The sequence below is a fragment of the Hevea brasiliensis genome, chromosome 14 (genome assembly GCF_030052815.1).
Source record: "Hevea brasiliensis isolate MT/VB/25A 57/8 chromosome 14, ASM3005281v1, whole genome shotgun sequence".
NCBI classification, from domain to species: domain Eukaryota; kingdom Viridiplantae; phylum Streptophyta; class Magnoliopsida; order Malpighiales; family Euphorbiaceae; genus Hevea; species Hevea brasiliensis.
Window position 1 is genome coordinate 7044777 of NC_079506.1, and position 19360 is coordinate 7064136.

Below are 19360 nucleotides of genomic sequence, written 5' to 3' on the forward strand. Positions count from 1 at the left end.
AAATTTCAATTTATAAAATCATAACTGAACATTTAAAGTAATTCCAGTAATTTATGGAAACAAATCTTAATTTCAATAAAATCAATTATGCATAAATCCCATCTGAAATCACAATTTTTACTATTCAAAGCCCATTCTTTATCTCACTAACTATGCAAGACTAATCCGTAAGGGCCATCTTCGGGGCGATTCTAACTCCCTATGGTCGGAGAGGTCGAATCATCGTGCACAGTACACACCACAATAATGAAACTTCCGAAAGGGCCAACGAAAAACTTAGATCTAACCTCTAATAAGAGGAGAATCTAAGCCTGTGCACATACCATAGTATTCAAAACAAAACAAAACAAAGCTAACTTCATTGCCTCCTCAATAAATGAGAGAGATGAATAATAACCTAGTCAAGCATCTATAGTGAGATATAAAACAATATTATGAATCTCTTTATCCTTTTTGTGAGCATAAATCACAACACAATTCAATTCAATATCAATTCCAATATCCAATAATTTTTATGTTCATCACAATTCAAAACAAATTTTATCCATTTCCCATGTCAAGTATATTTCAATCAAATTTTTCCAAAGCTAACTTTATTCAATTCATGATAAAATAAAATCATAACTAATTTCATTTTCCAAAACTAAACTCATTCATACCATAACACATTTCAATAATTGTTGAGATAAATTTAATATTTGATAAACATAATACAATAAGAAATAAAATCATTTAGTCAAAAGACATATGAAGAAACATAACCAACAAAAACACTAGTTGTGCACAAATCTCTTTGTTGACTAGTTTACTCCATATTTCGGTTTTTCCTTGAAGATCCCTTTCCAGTCTCTTTTTCAACTGAAACACACAGTTTACAGTGTTTCAGTACCATATCTCATAATAAATCCATTAATTTATTTCATGCCTACTTAGTTTTAGCCTTAAATTTGCTTAAATTGATATCTTTTGAATTTTGTATTTTAGGTCACTATTTATTGCACTATTCAAGTCAAAATGTTGAATTCTTCCTACTAAATAGGTTTATTAATTCTAATTACACTCACATATCACATTTTGAGTCATGTTTTTGTTAGCATTGATTGCCAAATTCAATTCACAGTCTATTAGGGTTAAATCTCAAAATTTCAGTTTTAGATTACTTGTTTGTACTGTTCCATTGGTCTGGTTACTGTGAGAATTTAGCTAAGTGTCCTTCATCAAAGTTGTTCCTTATTATCTTATCTTTAATTCCCTTTTTGAATCATTTCATTTGGAGTTTTGTAGCATAAGTTATGGCCATTTTTCTAAGGCTGGCCGAATTTGTATCTACCCAAAATTCTGGGTAGATTTTTGGTTCTTGCAGTTTTGGACAACTAACTTTGGGTAGCAAAATGACTTGGTTATAGGCAGAATTTAGGTTTGTGTTCTTCATGAAAGTTATAGTACTATGTCATAGCTTTCTACTGGTTTAAAAATCAGGTCATTTGGACCTGCTTAGTCCAAGTTATGGTCATTTGGTCTTTTTTGTACAGTGGCAGTGTGCCAATTCCGGATTTGACCTAATTGTTCACTATCTTAATGTCATTTTCTGAGCATGGTCTCTAAATGAAAATTGTGTCTTTTATGTGTCTAATTTCATTCTCAATTGGACTCACACCAATTAGATTGGTAAAATTTCAGTTTTGATCCCTGAAAGGGACCTAGGTCAAACTGCCAGATTGGGACCCTAACTAATCCGAATTGCATTTAGTTTCTATCAATTCAAACACACCACAAATGGTCCTAATTGACCATTTCTAACCTCAATTAGGGCATTTTTATCAATTGACCATTTCCTCTAATTTTCTCCCAATTTCAAGGTCTCAAGAACCCTAATTGTATAATTCATGTAACTAATGAAATTAAAGTGCATAATCTTAATCTACACACTTAATTCAACTTCTCTACCACTTTAATTCCATCAAATTCAAGCAATTTCAATCCCCTTTGATGCTGACCGAAATTCACTACTAGTGCTCCTGTGATGATTTTGTTTGAATCTAGGTTAAATTCTAAGTTAATTGAACTAAAAACATAAGTATTAACTAAAAATTTCAATTTAAATCACTAACCTCAAACTTTGATTTCCAATTCTCCAATTCTTCACTTTTCTCCTTTCTTCTACTTCTTCAATCTTTTTTTCAACACTCAAACATAAGATTTAACTAAAGAAATTAGGGTAGTTATGGTGGAGTTTAAGGTTTATAAAGCTTGCAAATAAGCTTTCATGGTGGAAAATTAGAGAGAGGGACATGAGAGAGAGTGGTGGCAGCAAGGAATGAAGATGAAGACTCCAAATTAATTTCTTTTATTTGTTATTTTGTATATTTATCTTTAATATTGACTTGGTCAAATTAGTAAATAAAAAGGGAAATTAATTATGAGGTCATGTAGGTGATGTCACCATTATGTAATAATCATTTTTATTTTCTTTTTCTTTTCCTTTCTTTTTCTCCATACTTCTATAATTTAATTCTATATTTCGAAATTTTTATTTCTCCGATTTTATTGGATAGTTAGGTCAGGAGTCACCTCTAGGGGTGAATTGAACAATTTGCCCTTCGCTGGTTTGATCCGGTTTGTAAATAATTCGGTGTTTCTTCCGGAACCCTAACATAATTATTTGATCTGGTTCTAAACCTTTTTCTGTGATTTTCACATTTCTCCTAGCTTCGCAATTTTTTCTAGAACTGCGGTGTCACAATGCTCCATACGAAATTAGAGTTTTGACTGATCTCGCAGTCACTTCCCAGTGAGGTCACCCATCGCTATGACCCCGACTCATTTAACTTTTTATACTTTGTTTTCCTTATTTATATTTTACCTTCTTATACTTGTTATTTATTTTTATCTATGACTTTTATAAATGTCATAGATATAGCTCCAGACGTCTCGTATGCAGGCGGACGATAAGCGTCGAACGATGGCATGCAGAGTGTCCCTTTGTGAGGGCATTTCAACATGGCATTGTAAAAGCAATAAGACTTTTTCTTACTATTACAATATGACATTCTAAATTAGTGCCGTCACGTTGCATTTACCATATATAAATCATTATATTTAATAATTGTAGTAATTAATATAAGTAATTATTACTATTACTATTACTATTACCATTAAATATCTTTACTATTATCATTGTTACCGTAATTTTTATAGCTAACTAAAAATATTAGATATATTTTAATAATTTTATAAATTTCTCATTTAATAATTTTTAAAATTTTAATTATAAAAATTTAAGAATTAAATATCTTAAAATTAATAAAATAATTTAAAATTATACTATAAAACTAGTTACATGGACTTATATATTTTCTCCTCTCTTCTTTTTATATATTTTATAAATTTTAATTTACTTTAATGTTATTTTATTTTATTTATCCTATTTTAGTATGCATTTAATAAAAACATGTTTTCAATTATATATTGAATGCTATATATATAATAAATTATGAAAAAATAAAATAAAAATTTATTTTCATAGCTATTGGAAATAAGAAATTTATTTTAATATTCAATTTTCATTATTTTTTGGATATTTTTTATAGTATAATTAATAAATGATTAAATTATTACTTTAGTTAATATTAATCATGTTATTTTTTTCTTATTATTTAGAAAAAAAATTTTAAATTATATATATATATATGCCAAGTAATTTCATTAAATTTTCTTTATTTTTTATTAATTAATTAAATAGTTCTTTAAATTATGATTAAGTTATTAATTCTCTAATTATGTATATATAAGTTACAAATTATTTAATTATTACACTTTATTATTATTATTATTATTATTATTATTATTATTATTATTATTATTATTATTATTTAACAATTACAAATGCTTACAAAGCTCAATTTAATTAGAGATAGGAACAACTAAGAATTTATCACATTTATACCAAGTGGTAATATTTAATTGAATTTATCGATGATAATTTTTTCTATATTTCTTACACAGTAGTTGTCACGACCCAATCTATGGGCCGGACCGGCACTAGGACCTGGGTCGGCATAAAGCCCCCAAGGTCGGTAGTATGCCTTACTGTTCCCAAACCCATGACCAGGCCCACAATTTAGGCCCAACATGCATATAAAATAATTTAAATTAAACTATTATAATTTTATTTTGGGCCAACTTAACCCAATAATCATCAGAAACTCAAATTAGGGGAGTCCAGCTCAACCCTGTTAAATTATTTACAAACTATTTAAAAATTATAAAAAAATTTTATTTATTAATACAAAAACTTAAATTCATATAGTCCCTGACAAGATTAATGCTGCTACTGCTAGTACATGCGGAGTTCTAAATTATAAATTTAGAGAATAAAAATATAATTAAGTAATTATTGATAACCTGTGAGAAAAGAAGCAGGTTATTCTGAAAAATGTCTCCTCCTATAGCCTGGAAAAATAAGGTGAACAGGAGTGAGTGTTCAACTCAGAGAGTAAATATTTATTTTACTTACAATTTCTATAACTATCTAATTCTAATGCATCTGTATGAATGAAATGCAAAATTTCATACAAGTCAAACAAATCACATTAATTCACATTAAAGATAATCTGGAGCACTCACGCACCCGTGTCATATCCATACATATATGGGGAGCTGATCCCCCTACTCAACTCTCTTAATCCAAAGCCTGCCAGCGAGATCAACTCGAGCCGGACTTTCGCTTCATAATCCATATACGGAGGTCAGCGAGATCAACTCAAAGCCGTACTCACTCCGACTTCCTCAAAAAGGACTGGGCCCCAAGCGAGACTAGCTCAAGCCGATATGCCCATCCTACCCATATCCACATATACCACACACACACACACACACACACACTCACACAGAGCTCCAGAATATCAAACACAGTAACTAAACAAGTACCAACAAGTATAAATGCAAATTAAGGCATGCATAATGTTTAACTACATAAATATAAATATAAGTGATGTATGAGCATACCAAGAATATAATAATATTGAAATTATAAATAAAATAAATATCCACTCATAATACTTGAGCAAGTTACTATGGTGGCTGGGCGGAGGAGAAAGGCTGTCCCCACTCACCTGACAATATATTACAATTATTCATTATAATTGACTCAATATAAGCTTAAAAAGGACCAAAGACAACTTAAGTCGTGCCAAAAATTCGGCAGAGTCTCTCATATGCCTAGGACCTACCTAATCTGTAAAAGGGTTCAAAATACACTTTTATATCTCAATTTCCACAATCACATCTCATCAACATCATATGGCCCCTCCTGGGCCCTCCAAAACACTCAATACTCACAATCTTGAAAATTACATTTTAATCTATGAAATTAACTTTTTTTGCAAAAATCACTCAAACGAGCTCCAAAAATTCTACAATTTTGTCATACAGTCCTTAAAAATATTATAAGGCTATTGCAAAAGGAATCATAATTTTCTGATCATCTATGAATATTTTATAAATTTTATTTTAACTCAGTACAAGGTAAAAATTGAGCAATGTAGAGTTCAGGTTTACCTATACCAAATCTAACACCTGGAACGCGTCCAGAACGTCTGAAAATGCTAGGATTGACTATAATATCGACTACATTCTTAGACGAGCTGTCGGGCAGCCGAATCTGATTGAAAATGTGGTCCCGATGCTTGTGAGCTATCCTCGATCCAATTGCACCCAAATTAAGTGTAAATTTTTTTAATAATTATCATAAAATTATTTTTAAATTTTAAAAATCGAAAAAGTTCAAAAATCTCACTAAGCGATTTGGACCCATCTGATTATTTCCTTATTCAAACGATGTCCAATCGGAGTGGGACCAATCATATCTCAAAGATTTCGCCATCCTGAGTCCATCGGTGGTCTCAGATTTTTGATCCAACAGTCGGATCGCTGGAAAAATGGCTGGAAAGCCACAACCATCACTTTCTCTCTCCTCTTTCTCTCTCTTCATTTCTCGTCAGAAATTTCATCATTCTGGGCATGCTGGTTGAAAAATGGAGCTGGGTTCTTGGGGAGTTGATGGCAGCTTGGATCGCCGGCGTTGCTGGTCAGAATCGATCGAAATACGACCTGAATTTTTCTCTCTTTCTCTCCTCTTTTCCTTCCCTTTCCTCTCTCTCTCTCTCTTCCTCCCTGCCGCCTGCTGCTACTGCCTGATGTCGTCGGTGAGTGTGGAGTAGCTAGGGAGGTCATTGGTCGGTCACCGGAGAAAGGAAGAAGAAGAAGAAGAGAGGGGAGGAGATGAGAGAGATTAGGGGGGGGGGGGGAGGGGGGGCGAGGTACAGATTGTATCAGAGTCGGACCCCCTCCAGTAGATGTGTGGTTCGGGGACGAACTAGGCAGAAACTGGTTGGTCTGTAACATCCCCTGCGCAAGGAGAAATAATCTGAGGCTGGAAGCGGGGCCTCACTTGACACCTTGACAAAATAGGAGGCAGGAATGAACTGAATCATTCATTGAAATGGGAAAAACTAATCACTAAAGGTGCCTTTTGGTGGAATGGCCTGGAGAGTTGGAAGAACTCTAGGGTTAAGCGTGCTCGCTTGAGAGAAATCCTAGGATAGGTGACCTCTTGGAAAGTTCTCCATTCTACCTATAGGACAAAACCATGCCAAAGCGGACAATTCCTCTAGTGGTTGGAGCAGGGCCGTTACAGTAGTAATAGAAAATTATTACATAATTTAATTTTTTAAATACAATCCTTAATTATTTTGATATTTCAAATTTAAATAATTAAAAAGCATTGATTACATAACATAATTGCCATTCATTATGAGATTTTCTAATTTTTAATTTAAAAGGTCAATTACTTTAAAGAAAAGTGAAATATTTTAAAACACATTTACTGTAATTAAATTTAATATTTAATTATTGATGATTTAGCAACTTAAGACATTTAATTTTAAAATTTAACGAATATTATTATGACTATCAAACTATTATCGCAACTAAAAGTTTAATTTCCTTTAAAATATCTGTTCCAAATTAGAACTAGGCGTATTTAAATTTTTGTGAGAAATTAATAATTGACTTTTCTTTTAAATATGTCTAATTATTAAAGGTAATGTCTATCTATTAATTTTTTATATTTTTTAAAAGAGAAAAGTCAACATTAAGTTTTTTTTTCTGTATTTTCTAAATTATTGTAATATATAATTACTAAATATAATTATTACATGTTATCATATTCTATAATTTTTAATTTAAAAACATTTATTGCAATAAATTACATAATCAAATATATATATATATATATATATATATATATATATATATATATATATATATATATATATATATATATAAGAAAGGTATTTCCAAAACGATGACATGTTGCATTGTTCTTCGTGGTATTATCACATGATATTCTCTATTTAATTTTCTTTTATTCTTCTTTTAAATATATAATAAAATGTTGATATTTAAAATGATAAAAATGATCATATGATTGAACCAAATTCAAATAATTCTATATTTTTAAGCAATGTTCCTATGTCATTATTATATTTTTATTATTTTTATTATGAAATCTTCGTTAAAAAATATGAGAGATAAAAAATTTTATAAAAAATATGAAATAATATTTAATTAATAAATATAAAATACAAAATAATTAATAAAAATGAAGATATTATTTAATTTCCATATATTAAAATTAAAAAATATATAAATTAAGATTATTTATATATTAAAATTATTAATAATAACGTGCATTAACACGAATAATTTCTTAATTATTAATTAATATTAAATGAATTTAAAGGTGATTTCTGATTGGATCTAACAATTTAAATTCAAGTTCTTAATTTTTCAATTCCACTAAAAAAACTATGAATCGGTTTAAGTAAAAAATTTATAAATTTGTTGTCTGATAAAGTTTTCCTAATTCATGCTTGGAAGATCAATAATTGTAGCTAAAAATTAGCTTAGCTAATACTTATCATATTTATTCATTTATTAATTAGAGGCAATATAAAATCTTTTTAATTTGAAAGAGACTTTAACAAAGTACGTAGACATTGCCAATGACTTGTGCTTTTACATGCCATGTTATCTAAAATAAGTCTTTCCCCACCAACTCCACACAATTTCTCCAATTTGACCTTAATTTACTCCACAAAAACTTCGGCGGAGTCAAGTCTCCTATGGACCAAAATTGTTTTTTGAACTATTGATGGTGAAACGCAAGACTAAGTCGTTGTTCTATCTTTAAGGGGCAAAAAAAAGAGTAAACTAAAAACTAATTTACGGTTGAGGTCAATCAATTTAAATTATAATAAAAAAAATTAAAATTAATAAAAATTAATTTTTTATAAAAGAAATTAAAATCAGTGAATTAACATGAATTTAATATGAAATTTTTTTTATAATAAATTAACAATAATTCAAAATATAATTAATCTCAAATTTATTTTATTCTATTTCCACCTATATGTACCGAGCAAAATAATTACATAAATAATCGATCCATTAATATGAAATATTATCAATTCAAGCCAATAATAGTAGGATTTAAAGTTAAAATTTCTTAATATCAAAGCGTTAATCTCATATATATTAATTTGTTATTAGACAAATGCCTGATTAGTGGTTATATTATATAATAACTAATAAATTTTGCAACCCTATTTAGGGTGAGCAGCAAAAACTGTCAAATCGGTATCCGAATTAAAAATATCAAATTTTGAGTATAAAAAAAATTAATAGATTAACTAAATATTACATATTATTTTTGGACAAGTGTAGAAAGCTTGAATATTTTGTTGGCTCATAAAGTAATTTATTAACTAAGGAATAATTAAATATTATTTTTAAATAGACTCACCTCTTAGTCTTTCTTGAAGAAAAATGTAGTTCGTGATGGGATGGAACTGGATTAAGTATTTTTGGATATCCAATTCAATTGAATTCGAATAGAACCATATCAGCAGAGCTAAAATCAAGACTATATCAGGATGATCTGGGTTCTATAGAACTTGTAGATCATATGATCATATCATTTGATCCTTCTTCTCTAGTAGTGTTTGCTGCATTTGAATTTCGGGTTTTAATGTTTGGTTGTGCCAATTTCTTCCACTTTCTTGCTGATTTTTCTTTTTTTTTTTTTTTTGACTTTCTTTGATTGCGTGAAAAAAAAAGAAAAAAATATCTCAATTAGTTACAACCTACTTTGATATCAAGAGAAATTATAATGGAAAACAATTGTTGATTTGAGAGAAAAACTTATTCTCATCAATTGATTGATCAAAAAGAAACAAAGTTATGCTTGTATACAAAAGCACTAACAATACATGTGAGCATAAATGGCAAAGTAATGTCAACAAACAATATTTGCTAACACAAACCCTCTCAACATTTTAACAATAATTCCACAATAAATATAGTTAGTGCTTATACTCCATAAATAGGACTAAATAGTAAAAGTAAACAAAGATTTTGGAAATATATGGATGGATGATCTAAAGCAAACCATTCCGAATGAAGAGAATGTTTTCATCGATGGAGATTTGAATGGACATGTAAAAAGTGATAGGCAAGGTCATGAGAATGTTCATGGAGGTTTTGGTTTTGGCAGCTGAAATGAGGAAGGAAAAAACATTCTGAATTTTGCTATGGCATACGACCTAATACTAGCAAATACCTTCTTTATAAAAAGAGAGTCACATTAAGTGACTTTTAAAAGTAAACAATACAGAAGCCAAATTGACTTCCTCTTAATCAGGAAGACAAATAGAGCTCTATACAATGACTGCAAAGTCATTCCAGGAGAGGCTTTAACAAGTCAACATCGGTTAGTGGTCTTGGATGTCAAGTTTAGGAACAATTCAAGTAAGGTTAGAAGAAATAGTATAGCTTGAACAAAGTGGTGAAAGTTCAAAGGAGTAAAGTAAGTGAAGTTCAAAAATGACTTCTTGAGTCCGAAGTATGGAAGCTAGATATGGAGGCCAATGGTATGTGGATACAGATGGCATCAATGATTAAAGAAGTAGCTAGAAAAGTACTTGGAGAATCAAGAGGACATGGATCACCCTCAAAAGAGAGATAGTGGTGGAATGAGGAAGTACAAAAGGCAGTGAAGAGAAAGAGAGAATGGTATAAGAAATTAACTAAGTGTGATAATAATGAAGCATATGAATAATACAAGATAGCAAAGAAAAAGACAAAAAATACAGTTAATCAAGCAAGAGCGCAAGCCTTTGAAAAGTTATATGAGAAACTTAGAACTAAAGAAGAGGAGAAAGATATTTATAAATTAGCAAGGAGGAGAGAAAAGAAATGTCAAGATCTCAATCAAGTTAGGTGCATTAAGGATAAATAAGGAAAAGTGTTAGTGAAAGATGAGGACATTAAGAAAGATGGAGAAATTATTTCGATTATCTCTTTAATAATAGTCAAAATGGTAATAACGTGAATATATATTACAGAGTAATAAAAAATAATGTGAATTATACTAGAAGGATTAAATCTTTAGAAGTAAAGAAAGCACTTAAGAGAATGAAAGGGGGTAAAACTTGTGGACCCGATGGAATACTAATTGAAGTGTGGAAGTGTTTGGGAGATATGGGAGTGGTATGGTTAACTAAGTTGTTTAATAAGATTCTAAACTCAAAGAAAATATCTAATGAATGGAGGAAGAGTATTTTTAAAAATAAGGGAGACATATAGAGTTGCTCAAACTATATGGGAATTAAACTTATGAGCCATACTATAAAATTATGGGAGAGAGTTGTGAAACATCTACTACATCATGATACTTCTATCTCTCCCAATCAATTTGGCTTCATGCTCGGTCATTCAACTTTGAAAGCAATCTTTCTCATTAGAAGCTTGATGGAGAAATATAGAGATGTGAAGAAAAATCTATATATAGTTTTTATCTATTTGGAAAAGGCTCATGATAGTGTTCCAATATATGTCTTATGGAGACTGTTAGAACAAAAGAAGGTACCTATTAGGCACATATGAGTATTGAAAGTTATGTATGAAGGAGCAACTGCTATTGTGCGCACAGTGGGAGGGGACACAAAAGATTTTTCTATCTCAGTTGGATTACACTAAGGTTCAGCTGTAAGCCCTTTGTAACACCCCTATTTGCATAGCCTGGTATATTTCACTGTTCCGGTGACGGGTATCGGTCTGGACAATTAAGGGAATTAGAACTATATCTAAGACACTTAGATAAGCTCTGAATGCAAATAATTAGTGATTAGTAAATAGTTAAGTATAAATAAGAAAAACCGAACATAAAAGGTTAAATAAGTCGGAAGTCACAACGATGGGTGACCTTCCCGGGAAGTGACTGCGAGGTTAGTCTTAACCCGAATTTTAAACCTGAAAATGTGACGCCGCGGTCCTTAGGACTATTGCAAACACAGTGTAAAAGAGAAAATTACAGAAAAGAATTGTTAAGTAAGTCAAATAATTAGGTCAAAAATCCGAAAGAAATATTGAATAACCAACAAACCGGATCAGACGGCGAGGGGTAAATTGGTCAATTTACCCCTAGAGCTTACTCCTGACCTAACTGTCCAATAAAATCGTATAAATAAAAATTTTGGAATCGGGAATTTAATTAAAGAACTATTGAAAAATTAAGGAAATATAAAAGAAAAAGAAAAAGTAGGAAAAATCACTTTATTTCATCATCATGCTTACCTCATATATATGACATCATAAATGAATTGTTTTATTTTCCACCAATTTTGACCAAGTCAATTAATTAAAAGACACATAAAATACATGAAAATTAAAGAGATAATTCACTTCTTCCTCCTCCACAAGTTTTAGCCACCCCTCTCCCTTGCCACCTCCATAGCCAAACCTCCATTAAAGCTTGTTCCAAGCTTTTGTTCTCTCACTAAACCCTAATTTCTTTCACAATCACTTCATAAAACCTTCTTATCTTCCCTTGAGAAGGAGATTTAGCAAGAAAGAAAGAAGAAAAGAGGAGAAAATTGGAGATTGAGAATCAAAGTTGAGGTAAGTTATTTAAAGTGCAATTTTTAGTTTAAATTATGTGTTTATGATTACATACACTTAGGAATTGGAGAAAATAAAAACAAAAACAATTGTTGGGGGATTTGTTAGGAATTTGGCCAGCATTAAGTGGAGGTTGAATTGAATAATTTTGATGAACTTGAATGGTTAATTAGGTTGAATTAAGCATGTAGACAATGATTATAAACTTTAATTGCATTAGATTGCACAATTGTGTAATTAAGGTTCTTAAGCATCTTGAAGATTAGGGAAAAATTGGGGAAATGGTCAATTGGTACAAATGACCCTAATTGAAGTAAGAAATGGTCAATTGGGACCATTTGTGGTATGTTTGAATTGGTGGAAACCAAGTGCAATTTGGATTGGTTAGGGTCACTATTCTGGCAGCTTGACCTAGGTCTCTTTCAGGGATTAAAACTGAAAATTTACCAACCTAAATGGTGTGAGGCCAATTGGGAATGAAAATAGACACATAATGGCACATTTTTTATTCAGGAACCATGCCTAGAAAATAACATTAACATAGTGACCAATTAGGTTAAACTCGGATGTAGTGCACTGCCACTGTACCAAAATGACCAAATGAACAGTGTGGCCATAACTTGGGCTATACAGGTGCAAATGACCTGATTTTTGTGGCATTAGAAAGGTATGACATAGCACTACAACTTCCATGAAGAACACCAACTCAAATTCTACCCATAACCCAATCATTTTGCCACTTAAAATTAGCGGTCTAAAACTGCCAGAACCAAATTAGGTGCCTAAAAATCTGGGTTAAACCAATTCGGCCAGCCATGTTCAAATGGCCATCTATTGGGCTACAAAACTCCGAATGGAGTGATTCAAAAAGAGGATTAAAGCTAAGACAATAAGGAACAACTTCTATGAAAAAACTTAGCCAAATTATCACAGCAACATAATCAATGGAACAATGTAATGCAGGACATCAAAATTACAAATTTGAAATTGTGCCTAGAAGACCTAAAAATTGAAGGGGCAACCAAAATCAACAAATTAAGCAACCAAAATGTGGTATGTGAGTGAAATTAAAATTTTCATACCTATTAAGCATAAGAAAGTCAACAATTTAACTTGAATAGTGTTGTGAATAGTAACCCCGAAATGCAAAATTCAAAGAATATTAAATTAAGCGTATTAGAGCTAGACATAAGTAATTGTGAATTTATTATTAAATTTATTATACGTTATGATACTGAAACATTGTAAAATTGTGTGTTTCAGTTGAAAAGAATACCGAAAAAGAACCCGAGACATCAAGTTAAGGCCTAGAGGCTACTCGCATGAGATTTGTGCACAACATAAAATTTTTCTGTAAATTCTCTTGACAATTTGTTTTGATGAATAAATTGTGATTTATTTTTATTGCAAATTTGTGAATGAAATGAATATTATGCTTTTGACTTAAATTGTGGAAAATTTAATTGTATGTGTTTGAATTGTCAATAAATGTTTAGTAAAATGTTAAGATAATTTTGAAACCACAATGTCATGACCATATATCTAAATTACCTCACAAGCATGCCTAGTGGGAGGAATTAGTTTTGAATTTTGAATTCCCTCTCTGGCTGAAGTGTTGAGGTGTGTGCCAGTAGAGGAAGAAATTGAATGGGTACCCATAGTTTGAGCTAGCTAGCCTTAAGATTCCTCATAAGCATTCGGCTATTGAGATGAAAATTGTACTGATGGTATGATATAACCGTGTGTTTTTATGAAATCTGTTTTGGGACTTTCCAAATGAGATTGTTTTGACTAAAATTATAAATTGTGTTTTGTATTTGTTTTTCATTTTCAGTACCATATGTGAATAAACGTGAATTGATTTATGCAAAAGATTTTATTTTAGTATGTTGTGCACCACTGAGTCATATTACTAAGTGCTGGCTGTTTGTTGCTATAGCAGATAAAGAGACTAGTAGAGCAGCGGAGTGAGTTGCTGAGGATTTCAGAGCTACTTCTGGACCCTTTTATCGGATATAATTTTATACCCTGATTGTACATGTTTATTTTGATATAATTGACTATATGTACATTTGTAAATTGGTCATGAGCAGTTGTACAGATTTTGTAATAATATTATTTTAGATTTTTTTATGTAATTTTTGGACTGATAAATGTAAATTAATTTTTCTTTCATGCAATTTGTATGAAATTAATTATTACTATTTTTGGAAATAATTGAATTGAAATTTTGAGTTGTGACATATTGATTAAATTGTGGAGTTTGGAGGAAATTGTGCTGATTTGAGTTATAATGGTGGCTGTGATTTGATGAAGTGTTATATTAGAAGTGTTTTCTACATGTTAATTTTTTTCGGTTTTATCAAATACAGCCGATACTTTGCTGAAATTTTTTTAAAATTTGCCAAAAAATAAAAATGGACAAAAATTTTAACTAGTTTTTAAACTTCAATTAAATGTTTTTAATACCTGCTAGAAAAGCTCACTACTTTCAAAAAGTAAGAAAATTATTTTAAAATCCCTTGTATATTTAATGGGTTATCGGTAGACAGAGTCGGTAATTCATTAAGTATACTACGGGATCATGTTATGCCTTACAGAGGGGTAAGGTGTGACAACCTTTTTACATTAGTTTTAGATGAATTGACGAAACATATGCAAGAGAGTATCCCTTGGTGCATGATGTTTGCGGATGATATAGTTCTGATAAATGAGACGCGAGAAGGAGTCAATAGAAAGCTAGAACTTTGGAGAAGTACTCTATAGTTAAAAGGCTTTAAATTAAGTAGAACGAAAACAGAACACATGCATTGCAAGTTCAGTGAAGGCTGAACTAGTGATAGGGAAGGAGTTAGTTTAGATGGAGTGGTACTGTTCCAAAGTAATCACTTTAAATATCTCGGCTCAGTCCTTTAAGTAGATGGGGGATGTGAGGAGGATATTAGTTATAGGATTAAAGCCGGATGGTTAAAGTGGAGTCGTGTCACGAGAGTTTTATGTGATCGCAAGATTTCTAATAAGTTAGAAGGAAAATTTTATCGTACAGCCATACGACCGGCCATGTTATATGGTAGTAAGTGTTGGATACTGAAGGAGTCGTATGTGTCTAAGATAAGAGTTGCAGAGATGAGAATGTTAAGGTAGATGAGTGGTCATACTAGACTAGATAAAGTCCATAATGGGAGTATTAGGGAAAAGATAGGAGTGGTGCCAATTGAGGATAAGTTAAGAGAAGGGACATTGAGGTGGTTTGATCATGTGAAGCGTAGACATAGGAAGGCTCCAGTTAGACGAGTAGAGCACAATATGTTAGAGGACAAAGAAAAGAAAGGGTAGACCTAAACTAACTTGGAGGAGAGTAGTACAACATGACCGAGAAGCATTACACATTTCCGAGAATTTAACCAAAAATCATTTAGAGTGAAGAAAGAGAATCCATACAGCTTAGTTGAGTTGAGTTTATAACAATGTTTAATTTGGCTACAAACAGCTGTTAGCCAAAAATGATTTTCTGTTTTTTCTCTATAAACTCTTAAATTAAGCCTTAACTTTATATCTAGTTAATTATATTGAACCTTTTTCATTATATCAATGGTCAAATACTCCGTCGTTTTATACCAAAATTACGTCGTTTAAACTCATTTTATTTAAAACTTCCACTCTTCACTGCTCAACCTGAAACCTAAATCAATTTCACGATCTATGATGTGCTCTGCAAACAGCAATTTCCATCGTTTCTTGGATGTTGTAGTTTGTAATTATAGGACTCATTTCAATTCTTGTCCTTCATGATATCTGAACTAGGAGCTTGCTTATTATTAGACAAAAGTATATATACGTCCGCAACCCTGAATGGGCATGTCTTCTCAATAGCAAGAATACTAAATAGTTGAAAAACAAAATGTAAATATTACAGTAATTTCTTGCTTCCTTTATTGTCTCATATTGATTTGAAATAAAATATTTATATTATATATAAAACTTAATAAATTTCATTTATTGAGCTAGATTTTGAAATATAATTGGACCAATCTATTTTTTCTCCATGATTTCATAGCCTAATTCAATGTTGGCTACTTACAAACTTCATGCTTTTATATTAATTTAAAATAAAATAATTATGCTTTATATAAATTTAGGTAAATATTTTTTTTAAGTTAAATTTTGAGGTGAAATTAAATTAGACACATTTTCTCTACACCATTTCTTCGTGAAAGCGACCGAAAATTATTTTATTAATGTCCAGGTTTCCTATATTCGTCAGAATTCGGCGGCGGTCCCAATTAAACAACTAAGAAATCGTTCATTATCATTTTTATAAAGACTGGGCACTTTAACTTTCTCTGAAGTCTCCTTTGGATTTTGCAGGGAATGAAAGCTAGTAGCTCCACAACCATTGGGCCAAGATGCTATCATGGAGAAGTTCTCGGGTCTTAGCTTCTTCTTGTTATTATTTATTTATTTATTTTTAAATAGGCATCCCCTTTATTTTAATTGTTTAAAGAAAATGCAATAAATATGTTGTTCAAAATGGATGACCCAAGATGAATAAGCTAAAACTATTTAAAAATGACTACAAACGGAAGAACGACTTTTTATGACAGACTTTATATCTCTTTACAATTATAATATATAAATTAAAATGGCTACAATGAAAATTGTATTAAAAACTCTAATAAATTCACTTAAAAAAATGAAGGATTAAAATTATAATATTAAAAAAAAATTGTATGAAACCTTATACAATGATATTGGAAAAAAACAATTCATTGATAATAAGGTAAAATAAATTATATAATGTAATTTAAATTTTTATATACTTGTATTTCATTGACTTTTTTTCTGTTTTTTTAGGAAATTAAAATATTACATGTAATGTTTATATTATAGCAAAAAAAATTGGATTAATATACACAATATATAAATGTTAAAATATGTAATTATTATATTTTAAATAATTTATCTAATTTTACAAGGTTGAAAGAATTTCATATGAACAACAATGTATATATAAAATAAATTTTAATGTTGATTATTATAAAAATTTTAATATTTTAATTGAAATAATTAAATAAAAATAAAAATAAAAATATGTGTGTTTTCTCTTTTTCCCACCCAACCTCTTCCTTACATTTTGTGTTTATAAATTATTTTCGATTTCAATATTTAATTTAACTAATTATATCTTATTGAATTACATTATTTATTTTAGTTTATTTTAATATATATTCAAATAATTTATAATATATCCTTATAAATTTATATTATTTAAAAATAAATTAATGGATATAATTAAAATTTTATTATAAATTTTATTTCAAAAATATTTACTCGTAATATTAATCATTAAAAAGATCACATATGTGAATTTCAGAAATTGCACAAAGATAGTGTTTCTGCTTCCTATAGGAGAAGAATTCTTATTATTCATATATATATTTATCCATATTAATAATTAATTTAAAAAATAAAAATAAGTTTAATAAGTATTCTAAAAGAATACTATTTTAGAATGCTATTTTAATTTATATTTAATATTATTTTAGTTTTGGATTTAATTATTGTTCTATAATATCATATAAAATTTTTTTTCCCATGAGTTTTTTTTTTTGAGGAGGTGTTTGAAAAATTGATGAATTTATGTTGTTGACAAATAATGATACAGTGCACTCTCAATTAAGATTAATAAATAACATTTAAGGCTGAGTTTATTTTATAAAAAATAATTTATATATAAAAATATTTTTTATGAATTTTTTTTTTGAAAATAAAAATAATTTTTATTGATTTGTTGTAATGTTAACTTAATGATATGTATATATATATATATATATATACTTTTATATTTTAATAAAATTATTAAAATTTAAAAAATTACTTTCCTTTTCTAAAAAGAAATCATTTTCTTCAAAATGATTTAATTTTCACTTTTATTATGAAAATATTTTTCGTAAAACAAACAGAACTTTAAGTTTAAGAGTATTAGGAAAATAATGAAATCAATAATATAGAGTAATATTTTATTTAAATTAAAATATATTTCCACTTTTTGTATGATTTTATATTGAGGATCAATGCTAGTAGTATTATAATTGTTAAAAAATTATACTTTTAGCTCAGTGTTATTTTTAAATTTTTTGTTGATTAAAATTTTATCAAAATTAAATTAAATGTATTTATCATTTTAATTCATATTATAGGATGTGACGAAATTTTTACGCTGGTTGTCACCTACCGCATCCCTCCTCCTTTATTCGGGCTTGGAACCGGTTAAGCCCAAATTTTTGGGATAAAGGCTTAGTTGAGTTGAGTTGAGTTGAGTTTAAATTAAATGTATTTACTTACATATACTATAAAATCATCCATTCCTATAGACTAGTATTATATCTCCTACACATTGGAATTTTAAATTTTTTAATCTTTATAATATCCTGTATTTAGAGTATACTAAATAATAATTAACGTTTTATTTATTTTAACATTTTAAACTAGGTTAAAAAATATATTAATTATTTCTTCTAATTTAACTGTGTGGATTATTTAATTTTATAATTATTTTTTATTTTAATTTTTCTTAATCATCTTTTTTATATTTTTTTATCCTCTGAACTACACCCTCTTCTCTTCCTATTTTTTCTTTATTTTTATTTGTTGATAAAAAAAGATAAATCTATCTATAAAAAAGTAAATAAATTTCTTTCAATTTCTAATTAATCAAGAAAAATTATTTTTTATTTAAAAAAATATAAAAATAATGAAATTTAAAAATATATAAATTTAAATTTAATCTCTACATAGTAAAATTTTTATTTTTATCTAATAATATATTTTTTAAAATACATAAACTATAACCAATTAATTTTGCTAAAATAAAAGATTAAATAATAGAATTTTTTAAAATATAAAAATCAATTAATTAATTTTTTTAAAAATAAAAAAAAATAAAAATAATGTGAATATTGAAAAATTTTTGAAAGAAAATAATGAAGTAAATAAAAACGTAAATATCACAGCAATTTCTTGCTCTATGTCTTCATAATATGAAACGAAAGGGACTGAAATTTGTTTTATTTCCTGGTTTTACTATATTCTCCAGAATTTGGTGGCAGACTTAATAAAAAAAACTAAGAAATGATTAATTAAACTTTATTTTTATATTTAAAAAAATAAATTATTTAATTTACTTCGTCAATGATAATGTCTCTCCATCAAATTTAAATAAAATATTATGTAATAAATCTGTAAGAAATATAAAGTTAAATTAATATATTAATTTCCAAAAAATTAATTAATGTATTAATTTATAATATATTTCTATTATTTAATGTACATTAAAAAA